The sequence below is a fragment of the Magnolia sinica genome, chromosome 17 (assembly GCF_029962835.1).
Source record: "Magnolia sinica isolate HGM2019 chromosome 17, MsV1, whole genome shotgun sequence".
Taxonomy (NCBI): domain Eukaryota; kingdom Viridiplantae; phylum Streptophyta; class Magnoliopsida; order Magnoliales; family Magnoliaceae; genus Magnolia; species Magnolia sinica.
This window is the reverse complement of record NC_080589.1, coordinates 61,032,680-61,048,123: the sequence shown is the minus strand read 5'-3', so window position 1 is coordinate 61,048,123 and position 15,444 is coordinate 61,032,680. Positions and strand designations below refer to the sequence as shown.

The following is a 15,444-nucleotide window of genomic DNA, read 5'->3' as shown; positions in this document are numbered from 1 at the left end:
ATCCTAAACTTTTGTAACCCACAAGAAGTTTTGGATGGTGGTTTGTTCAATCAGCATTGCTTCTTATTGTGTGGCCCATTTGAGATTTGAATATGCTTTATTTTTGAAATGATGTCCAAAAATGGGCAAGCACAGTGGACGAAGGAAGTGGATATGACAAACATCACAGTGGGCATCACATAGCTTATTATAAAAGTAGAGTAACAAACTTCTTATTAAGGGCAATTTGCATTTGATGCTATTTTCCTGTGGCCCAGCATATACATATATATAGTTATTTATTTTATTTGTTTTTGTGTTCTATTGGATTTAGGGATGACAATGGGTTAGGTTGGTGTGTTGGGTTTCAGTTCTTGGACTGATACATGTTAGACTTGCAAGTTGCTATGAGCCTGCTTAATCATTGGGCTGGGCTCAGGCCTGGGCCTAGGTTCGGCAGTGTGAGACGTGAGTAGGCTTGTATATTATGTTAATGGGCAGGCTTGGGCCTAACATCAAAGGCCCAATTATGTAGATTGACTTTTGTGCTAGGTCATCTACATGGTCAGGCCTACTACTTTGATGGTGCTGATGGCCTACACTAGTAGCATGTTGGCAGGATGGAGGGTATGGTACCATAAGTTGTTGTACCTTGTCTGTAGGTGATCGGTTCTCATTTCAAATATGATAATCAAATTTTAATATTATAGATACGGGTTTTCTAGGACTTTGGTTGCTGGCGCAAACAAATACATTTTGCGATTTCTTATTGAGAAGACTTTTTAATTGCATGTACACAATAGTGAAATCTGAAGCCTGAATCTGAATTCTAAAGACTAAGGCCATGTTTGTTAACGCTGAATTTTTGCACTTAACACGGAATGGGGAAAATTTTCCGTGTTTAGTGGTGTTTGTTAATGCGTTATTAACGCGGAAGACGGAAAGCGCTAAGTGGTTTTTCACTGAATTCTTTCCGTGATAGGAGTCTGGCTTAATGGTGAACGCGGAATGCGCTCCATGATTTTTTATTAAACAAAAATTTTTTGCTTCCAAAAGTATCCCTCTTCAAGTTACTACGGAAATTTTTTTCTTTTAAATTGTTCGCGCAATACAAAATCAACCTTTAACCTGTGAAACTTCTTTATGCCCTACCATGATTTACGCGTTTGATCCACACCGTCCATCAACTTTTTCAGATAATTTAAGGTGTGATCTAATAAAAGAAGCAGGCCCAATAATTAATTGGACCATAAGGTGGGAATTGAACGTCCACTGTTAAAAACTTCTTGAGAGCTGGAGAAGTTTCAGATCAAGCTGATATTTGTGTTTTCACTTCATCCATGTATACATGACCTAATGAATAGGTTAGATGGTAAAAAAACATCACAGTGGCCCTTACAAAGGTTTCAACAATGGATGTATACATGAATTTTTTAATGGTGAAAATCATTATTCCGCTACTATTTTTGGTGTGGTCCACTTGAGCATTGGATCTGCATCATTTTTGTGTTCATGCCTTAAAATAATCTGAGAAAATGGATTGATGGTTTGGATGTACAGATACATCACGGTGGGCCCGCCCACAGAACTGCTTGTTCGGAGCTAGGGACGGGCGGTGGCAGTACGCAATCCGCTTCCTGGACAGAAGACGGGAATGGATTGGCTACTCCCACTGCCACCTGCCAATGGCTGCTGGTTGGTGCTCTGTGGGCCCCACCATGATGTATGCGTTTCATCCATGCCGTCCATCTATTTTTATATATCATGTTATGATATGAAAGAAAAAATGAACTATATATCAATCTTAGGTGGACCACATTACAAGAAACAGTGTTGAATGAACATTGACCATTAAAAACGTTTTAGGGGCCATAAAAGTTTTGGATAAGATTGATATTTAATGTTTCCCTTCATCTGGGTCTTTATGAACTAATCAACAGATTGGATGTCAAATAAACAGTACAACGGGCCTTAGAAGGATTTTAATGGTGGATATCCATTCATTTTTTTTCCTGTGGTGTAGTCCACCTAAGATTTATATCCCAATCATTTTTTGTAACAAGCTCTAAAATTATCTGTAAAAATGGATGAGCGGAATGGATGAAACACGTATATCATAGTGGGGCCCACAGAGCACCAACCACCAGCCGGCTGGTGTCAGGTGGAGTAGCCAATCCGTCTCTGAGTCAGGGACGGGATTGGAAGCGGATTAGCTGCTGTACAGCAAGTTATGTGGGTCGCATCATGATGTATTTGTTATATCCAAACCGTCCATTCATCTTGCGAGCTTGTCATAAGACTTGAGCCAAAAAATAAAATAGATCTAAAGATAAATTGGACCACACTGCAAAAAGCAATAGGGGATTAAACGTCTACCGTTGAAACCCTTTTGGGGTCACAAAAGTTTCGGATCAATATAAAATTTGTTTTTCCTCTTTATTCAGATATTTTTGACCTTATGAATAGATTAGGTGCAAAATAAACATTACAGTGGGCCTACAAATTTTTTAACGGTGAAAATCATTATCCCGCTGCGATTTTTGGTGTGGTCCATTTGAGTTTTGGATATGATTCACTTTTTTTGGAAAATGCTCTAAAATAATCTCGAAAAATTTATGAACGGTGTAGATATTATAAATACATTATTGTGGGGCCCATGTAACTTTGATCTCCTTTGATTCCTACGACTAGGACCTCGAGGAGCGTCTTGCGCACCACACGTATCTACACCAGCGATATAGCCGGTGTGTAATACGGAAACGGATTGGTTACTCCCTAGCCTGGTGGGTAATGGTCAGTGCTACGAGGCCCATGATGGATGTAATTCATCCATTTTTACATATCATTTTTTTTTCTCTATCCCAAAAATAAGATGGGTATAAATCTCAGGTGGACCCACCACAAGAAAACAATAGTGATTGGATATCCACCATTAAAATCCTCCTAGGGCCCACTGTACTATTTATTTGACATCCAATATGTAGATTAGGTCATACATGCCCAGATGAAGTGAAAAAACAAAAATCAGCTTAATTCAAAACTTTTATGGCCCCCAAAAAGTTTTCAATAGATAAAGCTCATTCAATATTGTTTCTTGCATGTATCCCGACAGATAAACAAATACCTTATAGAGGAAGAGGAATGGGTGAAAGTGCTCAGAATATTATGACCATATGTGACTTTAATATGATTTTTACATATATCATAACTGGATGGGAAGGGGTGGCATATAATTCAAGGGTCCTTATATATATATTTCATATAGCTTGGTAAAATTATAACTTGAAATTTTGTTAAAATGTCATTTGTTTTTATGTAGATAAATATTATCTGGTTGATGCTGCTTACACTCACACAAGAGGATTTATAGCACCACACCGTAGTTTATTTGAATTAAATAGAATAATTTTATTTTCATTAAATAAAAAATAATTTCTTTATAATGTAAAATATTTTCAAACAGAAAATAGGGGCAAACGTGTCAAATTAACATATTTCAGACATTTCAGATATTTGTTAACAAACAAATAATTTTCAGACTTCACTCATAATTACCAAACAAGTTTTTTGACTTCAGATTTCAAATTCAGCTTTCAGATTTCAGATTCAGCTTCAGATTTCAGGTTCAGGCTTTAGACTTCAGATTTAACAAACGGGGCCTAAATCTGAAATCTGAAGCGTGAATCTGAAATCTAAAGCCTGAATCTGAAATGTGAAGTAAAAAAAACTTGTTTGATAATTATGGCTGAAGTCTAAAGACCGAATCTGAAATCTGAAGCCTAAATCTGAAATCTAAAGCCTGAATCTGAAATCTTAAGTAAAAAAAAACTTGTTTGATAATTATGGCTGAAGTCTAAAGACCGAATCTGAAATCTGAAGCCTGAATCTGAAATCTAAAGCTTGAATCTGAAATCTGAAGCCTAAATCTGAAATCTAAAAGACTGAAGGCTGAATCTGAAATCTAAAGCCTGAATCTGAAATCTAAAGTAAAACTTGTTTGATAATTATGGCATTCAATTCCCATTGCTTCTAGTTGTGTAGCCTACTTTAGTTTTAGATCTGCCTCATTTTTTAGATCATGTCTCAACCTGAGGCGGCAAAATAGATGGACATGATGGATTTCTCAAAAACATCACAATAATGCCAAATGTTTGGACTGTGACCCTTGACCCTAAATCTCCACTTTTTCCTGCCGTGTGGCCCACTTGAGTTTTGGATCTGTCTCATTTTTGGGTTCATCCCATAACATGAGTTGGCAAAACTGATAGACAGAGTGAATTTCTTAGATGTACACTATACATGGGATTAGCGAATATCTGACATGATATATTTTTTTATTCTATGGGCCTTTGTGCATTTTGGGTTCTTCTTGGAGAAGGCTTAGAGTTGTGAGATGTCTAAAATGGTAATACTTGCAATTGGGATTTCACCTTGCAACTGCAATGAATTGTTTTTATTGTGATTTGAGTTTGTGGAAAGCTGATCTATGCCTTTTCACACCTCCTGAAGTATGTGCATTTTCCATTTTCCTTTTCATGACCCACGTTTTATTAATATTTGTCCTTTCATGCATGTTTCTGCTTGAGTGTAATCTATCCTGCCCTGAACATAAAGAATTGCCTCAAAAGTGATGCTTGTGTTCCCTATTTTTACCAGTGTTTCTTTGTTTCTTTCTAGGAAAATGTCAAGACAAAGCATCCCCAATTCTTGTATGAATCAAAGTTGTACAGGATCCTACAGGGAGGAAGTAATGAAATTTCTCGTTTCTCGTTTCTTGTGATTTTGTATTTTACTAGTCATATTTCCTCAAATTTTTTTTTGTTTGCAACTTTTCTTTTTTAAAATTTGGCAGCTGGAATTCCAAATGTTAGATGGTTTGGTGTTGAAGGTGACTATAATGTTCTAATGACGGACTTGTTGGGTCTGAGCTTGGAAGACCTTTTCAACTTCTGCAGTAGGAAACTATCTTTGAAGTCTGTTCTTATGCTCACCGATCAAATGGTAAGGTTCTATCTATTTTCCATTCATGGTGTATTATTTATATGGCATTTTGTTTGGTTTGGCTGTTTTCTTGCGATCCTTAATTGTTTATGCCAGATCAACCGAGTTGAGTTTGTTCATGCCAAGTCTTTTCTACATCGAGATATCATGCCAGATAATTTTCTTATGGGCCTAGGGATATGAGCAAATCAGGTGATTTATTGGTTTTTTGAAGTTTACTTTGGGTGTTCTGTTCAAGAGCATTATGAATATTTGGCATGATGTGCGGTGTACTGTTGCACTTGGAGCACCACAGAGTGCAGAGAGTACCACAGAGTGCAGAGAGTATCATCTATGCATCCACGTTTAAGGGAAACAGTGTGTTTAGCACATCCCTCAAAATGTTGATGGCTGGAAATGGTTTCCATGCTACTAAAGTCATAGTTTTAACCCATTTCGAAGTGCATGCAAATGCACCCAAGAAAAATAAGTTGCAGAAGAAAATAAAAAATGTCACAAAAAATTGGCAGTATCTTAGATGACATTAATAATATATATATATATATATATATATATATATTTTAAAAAACACAAAAATGTTCACTAGGTTACACAGTATAACCCTCATGAAAGTTGTTGGCTATCAGCTAACTCCTCTTGTAGACCCGGAAAATGGTTATAAATGAACTGGTACCGCAATTCTTTATCCTGGAATGAAACGTTAAAAATGTTATTTTCCTATGTCACGATAGTACAACCAAAAAAAAAAATGTCATCATGATGCATTTCCCATCAATAGCATTTGTAAACACAGTATAATACAGCCTAGACAATACTTCAAAATTACACAAAGCAAAAAGGTACAAATATTTGTCTCGAATATAGAAAATTCAGAAGAGACTCATTATGACTGCAATTTTCTCCAGGAAAATTCCTGCATCACATGGCTTCATGATGCTGATATGCTTCAGAAAAGGTCACTGATTAGTTCATTAATTTTGTGTTGGTAATCTCAGTATGCAAATACATCCTGCACAGTATAGAATAGAAAAGAAAACTTGCACCTTTTCCAGAGTCAAGATCTATTATGAAAACAGGACTGGATTGTAAAACAAATCTCTATGCTATAGAGTTATGAAATTAATACTTGAATTGGCAGTTTCCATATTATTATTTAAATGGGAATAATGGGGTGACATGCACAAACCCATTTCTTGAAATTTTAAATGCCCTCATAAATTATTTGTTTCATAGTAAAATTGCCATTATCATGCAACTCTTTTTTCCTTTCTAAAATTCATATAATAAAGAATGATGTTTGTTTCCAACCACCTTCAAACCTAATGACTTGAAAGTTCTACTTCTACTTTGTTACATTAGCTAAGAGCCTAAGGTTAAAATGCTTCTAAGAATTAGTGAAAGATCTCATGTTCTTGAACTACCGAGAAATCTTTTCCCACTGATATGGCTGGATTAGTTCATCTTTTTTGAGGAATAATGAGCAATATTTTTTTTCTTGGATTTCTTTAAAATGAGTACTGTATCCGAAGCTGAATCTTACAGATTAACTTTGATATAGTTCATTAAAAGAAAATGAAGAAGAAAAGATAAGTACCATACTGGATACACATATCAGACATTTTTTATGGGCACAAGACAATGCGGGTATCAAGGAAAAGCTTCGATTATGGCTTGGTGGTATTATGCATATACTATTTATGTAGTTTAATGTATTGTGCATAGATCTGTTTCTGACTCAACAACATGTCCATGTCCAAGTTTCGTATAAAAATGCACAATTTAGGGGCTACAAGTTTCTATAGTGACCTTGATCCAAGGTATTTTGTTATGGTATCAGCCAGCATATTTTTCTAGCTTGCTGGTTGATACAATATGGCCACTATAATGGCCCTTTTTGGGGAAAAAATCTTAAAAATTATTAGTATGTTTCATGACATGTTGCTTTTAGGAGTAAAGATTCAATGCATCTCTTCCATATTTCACCTGATGGAAAGATATTGGCAGCAACTTATGGTTCCACATTGCATGTACGCATACATCTTCACTCACCTTTTATCATTCACCATGCTGTCAAATTGCAGGATGATTAGAAGACTTTCTAGTCAATAGCATCTCTACCTACAAAGCCAATGAGAGTTGCATGTGTGAGGCTTTTTGGGAGGGATGATTGTGATGGATTTGAGAAGCATGCCTAATTGTTTTTACTTGTTTGCTCCGGCGAGTGTATCTGCATCTAAACCTGGGTGAGCTTTGCCTCTCTAGATCCTTTTGCTTATGCTTTAATCTTTTTTAATTTCTTCCTTGTCTTTTGTATAATTTCCTCTCTATGTTGGGACATTTCAAAGGATGTAAAATCAAGGTATTATAGGCCTACTAACATGACTAACTTTTTCATCTCTTGGTGATGGGCATCCTTGCCTTCATTTTACATTTATCATTTGCATAGGAATTATCTCTTGTTTTAAGTAGCTGACAGTAGAATTATACCCGAGGACTTTCTCATCCTGCAGTACTGTAGACAAGGCCCATCTAAGACTTACTTCAGCAAAAGCTGTCTTGCGCCTGTCAAAGTACTGGGATAAAAAAATACCGATTGATGTCTATTATTTGACTTTAAGATTATCACAGGTTGGATCTTTTCTTTCATGCGAAAGTTTGTTCGAAATGGCTGTTTACTAAGCATTGTATTCATCTTCTTAGAATGAAGATAAAATGTGTGTTGATTGTTTTGTTGCCTTTTGTAGTCTAAAAACAGATGATGTTTGCTTATCTAGAGATTTTAATATGTTTCACACTAGTAGCAGCTGATTTTATCTTGGCATGAAGGATGTCTACCCACAAGCTAGGAAGCTATTCCTCAGCAAAGTACTAGCCAATATCCAATTATGTTTAAATCTGTGTTTATATTTCTCAGTTCTATGTATGTAACTTGGGAAAATTGTGCAGACAGGTGTTGGGTGCTACAGATAGATTGAAGTGTCTGAGCCCAATTTTCAATGGCCATTATATATGCCAAAATACAAGGGCCACAAATGATTTCAATATTTTAAAGAAGTTGCTTTTGAGCAAGAAATGGATTCCAGAGTTGAGAGAGCATCTTTGTGTGTTGGAATGATTTTTGCATCTGTAATGCTTCTTAACTCCTTCAGTATAGCTTTTTACCCATAAAAAATGAATGAACATAAAATTACAAATTTGCAGATATAGTTGTGCTTTTGGTATAAAAGACATTGTATTGGTTCCATTTACATATGATATTCTAGAATATACTTAACAGTAATAGGTGGGAAGGGTGGGTGTATAATGTGGCTCCCATCTGATGTTGCTGCTTTATTTTTCAGCTGAGCAATTACTCTTCACTGGAAGGTGTTTTGTACTGCAAGCCTCATTTTGAACAGCTTTTCAAGGAAACTGACAGTTCCAACAAGAGCTTCTAGTCACGTAAGGCTCCTCTCTTGAGTTGTATTAGATTCTCTTTGATTTCTATCTGCTTAATTGCATGATATGTTCTCACTTTTTAGCCGCTGCAAAGTCGGCAGAGAAGTTGACCTCGGAACTGGTATGCTAAAACCATTGGACCTATCCATGAATTTGTGGCAAGATTTTTACTTTTGTTAGAAAAATAATACATAAAAGGTGTGGAATAATGTTTAAGATGTTCTTCTGTTTGTGGATTTCAGACAAGATCACCTAGCAAGGTTGCCGGCATGTTTTTGGTTTCCTTAAGTCCCCTCTTTTGCAAATGAGGGAAACCTTCACATTTGAGGAAACCGATTTCCCTTTTTAAAGGTACTTTATTTTCTCAATTATTTCTTTTGCAAATGAGAGAACCATGACTCAGTTACTTTTTTATTTTCTCAATCTCATCCCCATGTGAATTATTTTTTGAATGTCTATCAGGTGTAAGATTAAAAAAAAAATACAAACAAATCTGACCTATGTTTATTAATTCACAGATATTTTAGCGACGGACCAAATCCGTCGCTAATTTCTGAACAAAACGAACAACGAATGTGGTCCGTCGCTCTCCTCATATTAGCGATGGACTTTATCCGTCGCTAATATTTTAATGACGACTAATTCAGGTGGTTTTTTCCGAATTTCAGCGACGAATCTTATCTGTCGGTAATATACGATGGACCTTATCCGTTGCATTTATCCGTCGAGAAAAGAAAAACGACCTAGTAAATAGCGACGGACCAAGCGACAAATGAAATCTGTCGTTTATTTGATTTTACGACGGATTTGGTCCATCGAAAATCCGCAATTTTGGCGTAGTATATGCAATATTAGAGTCGTCCCTGTATCTTGCCAGTAACCTTTCTGGGGTCCACCATGATGTTTTTGAGAAATCGAGTCCACCCATCCATTTTTCCAGATCATTTTAGGACAAGATACCAAAAACTCAAGGCAGACATATAAAGGAAGCATTGGGTATTCAGTGACCATCATTCAAACATTTAGGTGGCCACAAGATCTTCTTATCAGGCCAAGGTTTTTTGTGTTTTCACTTCATTCCAATGGGAATGACCTTATAAACGGTTTAGATAACATATAAACTTCGAGGTGGAGCCCAAAAAGGTTTCAAGGCAAGCAATACTTTACCCAATTTTCTCTTTGGTATGGCTGCCTTGAGTTTTGTATCCACTGATTTTTGGTCGTGTCCTAAAATGATCTAGAAAAATAGATGGGTATGGGTTTCTCACAAACATCATCGTGGGCCCCACCTAGCATCTCAATGCAGGGAATCTGCTTGGTGGGGTATTATGAGATCTTCCTGATGGAGCTCCATGAGATCAAGCTCAGTGGGCCCACACACCCACGGCATGCATTTGGTAGGTCTCCTCCAGGTCATGGGATGTGCCAAAAAAATCAGACATATCTGGAACTTAATTGGGCCACACCATTTTAAGCCATGGGAAATCATGCCTAAAACATCCAAAAGCACCTGTTGGGGCCACCAGAGTTTTGGAATGGTCCGAAATTTGGTGTGATCCTTCATCCAAGTGGGACAATACAATAGATGGGCTGGATGTCTAACCACATCACACTGGTCCTATATACAATTGGGAAGGTTTCAAGGGGTGAGTATCTTCTCTTAACTGTGGTATGTGGTGTGGGCCGCTAAGTCATGGATTGGCCTATTTTTTGGCCCGTGGCATACAATGAAAGGTTGCACATGATCGATGGGGTGGATGTAAGAAAGATCAAATAGAAGGGCACCTCCATATTGATGCCCTAGCCTAAGAAGGGCACTTCCATCCAGTAGAAGGGCACCCCCATATTGATTGCCTAGCCAAAGAATTAGATTGATCCACTGGTAACGTGACAGTTTAAAAAAAAAAAAAGGGTGCTGTTCTAAAACACTTACCTGAAGTTTTCTAACCCATTTGCCTGTTTTCAATATCGGGGTCTGCTAACCCATCCGCCTGTTTTCAATATTGGGCGCACCTTCTGAGTATACTAGATTAAATTTAGGAAAATCATGGTTGGACCAACCAGTGGATGGGTTTGATCTTGGACCTACGTGCCAAGATAGCATGTGGTGTACAACTCTACACTTGTGCACAATTATCAAACCTTCAAAAAAAGAGATTTTTGACTGAGTGCTTTTGGCAAGTTTGTAGAAGTAGAGATAATTAAGTGTTGAATATGGTGGGTTAGGCTACAAGGAAAAAGCACAAATTAGGAAAATTGTTTCTCTAAAATTGATTAATTAAGTAGATAACCAACATGTTTGGATACACATTGATAAGCTACTGATTTGGCTAACAATGGCAAATCGATAGCTTATGAGGCAAAAGTTAGTTTCATAACATGTAATTTAAGAGGTTCTAAACACCTTTAAGATGACTTATACACATAAGTAGAAAAGAAAAAAGAAAAAAGAAAAAAAAAAAGAAAAAAAAAAGAAAAGAAAAGAAAAAGAAACAAGATGCTTTTATATCGGAGTGGAGAACAACTGAAGGTGTTCTAAATTATCGTCGGTGGAAGCACATAGCTAAATGGAAGACTTCCTCAGTCCTCCATAACTTCTTTCTTCCCTCTCTTTCCTCCCTTAATTTGCATCTTTATCCCTTTTCCTTTTATTTCATGCTTTTATTTATTTATTATTTTTTGGTGGTTTCATTCAAAGAAAGTGGACGATTGAATGATGACAGTAGTTTGGAGCTTTTTAATGGTGGAATAGGGGAAAGAAAATTTAAGATTGAAATGATGAGATTGAAGAAGAATCTTTCCTTTCTTTATGCTAAGGTTAGGTTTCAATTTAGGGATTTTTATTTATTTATTCATTTTTTTACTAGTAAGTGTGCTATTTACCAAACATACTTATGCATCTGAATCAATAGAAATTGATATCAGCTGCTGGAGGCATAACCAGCTAAAACAAAATGACTTGGGATCCAAATGCAGCCTTAAAGCTTAATTAAGAAAGTAGTTTTCATAATCAAAATCACAAATGAATACTTTCTTTTTAGTCACTATAGGAATAATGTTAAACTTCTCCAAAAAACCTCCAAGTACACAGGTCATTGGCTACCTGAGTTTTTAATCAGGCTGATTTTTGTACATTCACTTTATATTTGTTATTTAAACTTGATTAATGGGTTTGACGAAAGATACACACCATGGTTGCCCCACACAAACCTATGATTCACATCCCATCCATTATTCCCTAGGGGTGGCCCGCCTTAGTTGTGGATCTAGCTGTTTTCTTTCGCCTCACAACCTAGACTTGAGGATAGAACATGATGGATGGAGAGGATTTTATACATAAAACTGGTGGGCCCCACAGTTCCGGGTATTTTATGCGTTGCTTAGAACAGGTGTTGAAGGTCCCAAGTAAACAAAAGCTGTGGAAACATGTAAAACAAGAATTGGAGGGATCCAGTTTAAACTAGAGCTTTGTGGGACCACGTAAAACCGGTGTTGCAGGGATCCTGTCTAAACCAAAGCTTGGTGGACTATGTAAAACCGGTGTTGTAGGGGCGAGGGGTGCACACGGGTCGGTTCGGTCCGGTTCTGGGGTGAAACCGGAATTGAACCATTCCTAACAGTTCTAGGATACTCGGAACCGGAACCGGACTGTTAGCACCTTGGAACCGAACCATTAAAATCGGTTCAGTTCCAGTTCAGTTCCACGGTTTTGGGCTTTTTATAATCCAGTCCAATTGCATGTTTTATTTTATTATCTAGCCCATGTCCGTTCATGTTGTGATCCATTTGATGAATGGTTCAGATATTGTATAAGGTGTGCAAAAATACACTTATAGAAACAATCAAATGGTGCATTATAAACCATAATTCATGAGTCAAATATGGAAACAATCAAAGGGTTCATGGTTTGGTTCCAAGTTCGGTTCTAGGTTCGATTCTATGGATCGGTTCACGGTTCGGTTCGGTTCTACATACCCCGAAAATGAGAACTGAACCGATGTAATCGGTTCTTTGATTTTTGTAACTAGAACCGGAACCGGGGTACTCTAGAACCGGACCAAACTGGACCGTTTGGTTGGTTCCGGTCTGGTTCCATGGTTTTACCAGTTCGATGTGCACCCCTAGTAGGGGCTCGAATTGCGGTTACATGACCTTGTAAACAAAAGCATGTGAGGCCAACCGCAATGTGTGTGACATCTACTCTGTCCATCAGTTGGGCCAGCTCATTTTAGGACATGATTCAAGAAAAGAGGTGGATCCAAGACATAAGTGGGCCAGGCCACAGGAAATAGTGGTGATTGAATGCCTACTACTGAATCAGGCCAATATTTGTGTTTTTTGTTCATCCCTGTAACCATATGAACAGTTTGGATGCCATATAAACATCACGGCAGGCCCAAGGAAGTGTCAATGGTAAGTTGTTTATGTCCCCACTGTTTTGTGTGGTGTGGTGCAGTAGAGTTTTGGATTTGCTGGAGCCCTCTACGTCCGGGGCTTTTCTATGGTTTGAGTTCATAATGGTGTGACTCACTGGATTGGATTAACCTAATTTTGCGGGTCCCTCATTAGTTGATAAGAAGCACTTGATGCACGGTTTGAACGGGGGGAGGTGGGTGGTGGTGGATTTTGGATTGCTACCACCCATAATAGCATTGTCGCAACTGTGTGGGTGTCATAAACGGACGCAGTTTTGCTGGTGAACCCAACACTAGCCAGCTAGCAGGTGTCAAAGCCCTGTGGGCCCTACCATGATGTATGTGTTTTATCCATTGTCCATCCATTATTTTTAGCTCATTTTCGGTCATGAGCCCAAAAATGAGGTAGATCCAAATATCAGGTGGACCATACCACAGGAAACAGTGGTGATTGAATGCATATAGTTAAAAATTTCACAGAACCCATAAAAGTTTTGAAGAATTAAGGTGATACTTGTGTTTTCCCTTCATCAAGGTCTATGTGACCTTGTGAACGGGTTGGATGACAAGTAAATATTACTGTAAACCCTAAAAAGGTTTCAACGACAGACATCATTCTCCCTGCTGTTTCCTGTGGTATTGTCCATTTGAGGTTTGGTTCTACCTATTCTTGGTCTCAGGCAAAATGGATGGACTGCATGGATAAAACACATACATCATGTTAGGGCCCACAGCTTTGACACCAGCTAGCTGGTTGGTGATTGGGTCACCAGCCAAACCGCATCCCATGATTAGAGTTGGGCATTTGTGACCCGATCTGATGGATCCAACCTAATCCTACCCGATTTGGCCCGATCCGATCTGAACCGACGGCCTGGATCGGTGCGGGTCGAGTTGGGACTTTCAGATCCAAATGTTTTTCGGATCAGGTTCAGATTATGGTCAATTCGGACCGATCCGATTCGAAACCCGATCCGAATAAATCCGATCCGATCCGACCAGACCTAATTCGGGGTTTACTCAGTACACACCAGCTATATAGCTTTGTAAGTTGCCTGCTGCGGAAGGCTTTATCAAGAAGACGGAGAGAGGACGCCTGTTGCGGAAGGCATTCTCATGAAGTTGCTATGGTGGGATGCAAGGTGGGATCCACCATGATGTTTATGAGAAATCCAACCCGTCCATCCATTTTTTGAGCTCATTTTAGGATATATGACCAAAAATTAGGAGGATCCAAAACTCGACTGGGCCATACAAGATGAAATAGTAGGAAAAGGAATTCCTACCGTTGAAACCTTCTTAGGATCTGTCTTGATGTTTATATGCCATCCAAACTGCTTATAAGGCCATTTTTACTAGGATGAAGTGAAAACACCGAAAACCAAAACTTAGACCGATACATAACTTTAATGGCCATATAAATATTTCAATGGTGAAAAATAAATCCCCACTTCTTCATCTCTTGTGGGCCATTTGAGTTTTGGATCCACCTTATTTTTTCTCACGTCCTAAAATGAGATCGAAAAACAGATGGACGGGTTTGATTTCTCACGAACATCGCAGTGGGCCCCACCCAGAATACTTGTGCAGGAGCTTCCTGCGATGTGAAGACGTGACATCTGACGCTCCTCGAGCTCCGGGTTGTACGAACGGTTCAAAGGAGATTAAAGTTATATGGGACCCACAGTGATGTATTTATTATATCTACACCAATTATATATTTTTAGATATCATTATAGAGCATTATCCAAAAAATGAATAATATCCAAAGATCATTTGGACCACACCACAAATAGCGGCATAGATAATGATTTTCACCTTAAACAATTCGCGTGGTTCACTTGATAGTTAGATCGATCTTATTTTTCATCTCAAGCCTTAAGATGAGCTCACCAAATGCATGAACAGTTTGGATATAACACATACCCCATGATCAAATCCACATAACTCGCTAATGTGAATACAGTGCAATTCACTGTGCACGCGGTGTGCTTTCTTGCTAAGCAAGCCACCGCCAATGTGCTTTCGTGCACAGCACGTCTGCACCACGTGTCGTGCAAAGGCGAGCGGAGTGTCCGAGCTCCGAATTGTACGAACGGCTCAAATGAGATGAAAATTACATGGGCCCCACAATGATGTATTTATTATATCCATACCGTTTATCCAATCTTGGTGATCATTTTAGAGCATTTAAAAAAAAAGTTGAATCATATCTAAGGCTCAAATGGACCACACCGAAAATAGCATCGAGGATAATTAATGATTTTCACCGTTAAAAATTTTGATCCGAATTGTGCCCAACCCGATTTGACTCAGTTTCCCTGACCGAGTCGGACTCAGTTCAGGTCAGGCCAATGACGAAATGGATCGGATCGAGTCAGATCTCCCGGACCCGGTCCCGGTCCCGGATCGGATCAGCCTGCTTGCATTTCGGATCGAATCGGGCTGGACTCAATCCGATCTGACTCGGTCCAATGCCCAGCTTTACTCGTGATACACTCTATGTGGGCTCATTTCTGCAACACTTAATGATCACCCGCACTAAGTAGTTATTCACATCATGATGCATCATGGTTCGTGGAAAACTGCTTCACCCACTGAAAGTTATTCA

The 15,444-nt window shown here is 38.3% G+C and overlaps 2 long non-coding RNA genes across 2 annotated transcripts; both read left to right on the top strand.

Moving 5' to 3' along the window:
* The first annotated feature begins 4,385 nt into the window (after positions 1-4,385).
* LOC131231588 (uncharacterized) lies at positions 4,386-5,513 on the top strand. The gene is made up of 3 exons (XR_009164449.1): positions 4,386-4,726; positions 4,832-4,980; positions 5,077-5,513. It is a non-coding gene; the product is annotated as an uncharacterized LOC131231588 (long non-coding RNA).
* A 1,566-nt stretch (positions 5,514-7,079) lies between these two features.
* Positions 7,080-7,926, top strand: LOC131231279 (uncharacterized). The gene is made up of 3 exons (XR_009164272.1): positions 7,080-7,223; positions 7,491-7,608; positions 7,807-7,926. It is a non-coding gene; the product is annotated as an uncharacterized LOC131231279 (long non-coding RNA).
* The last annotated feature ends 7,518 nt before the right edge of the window (positions 7,927-15,444 follow it).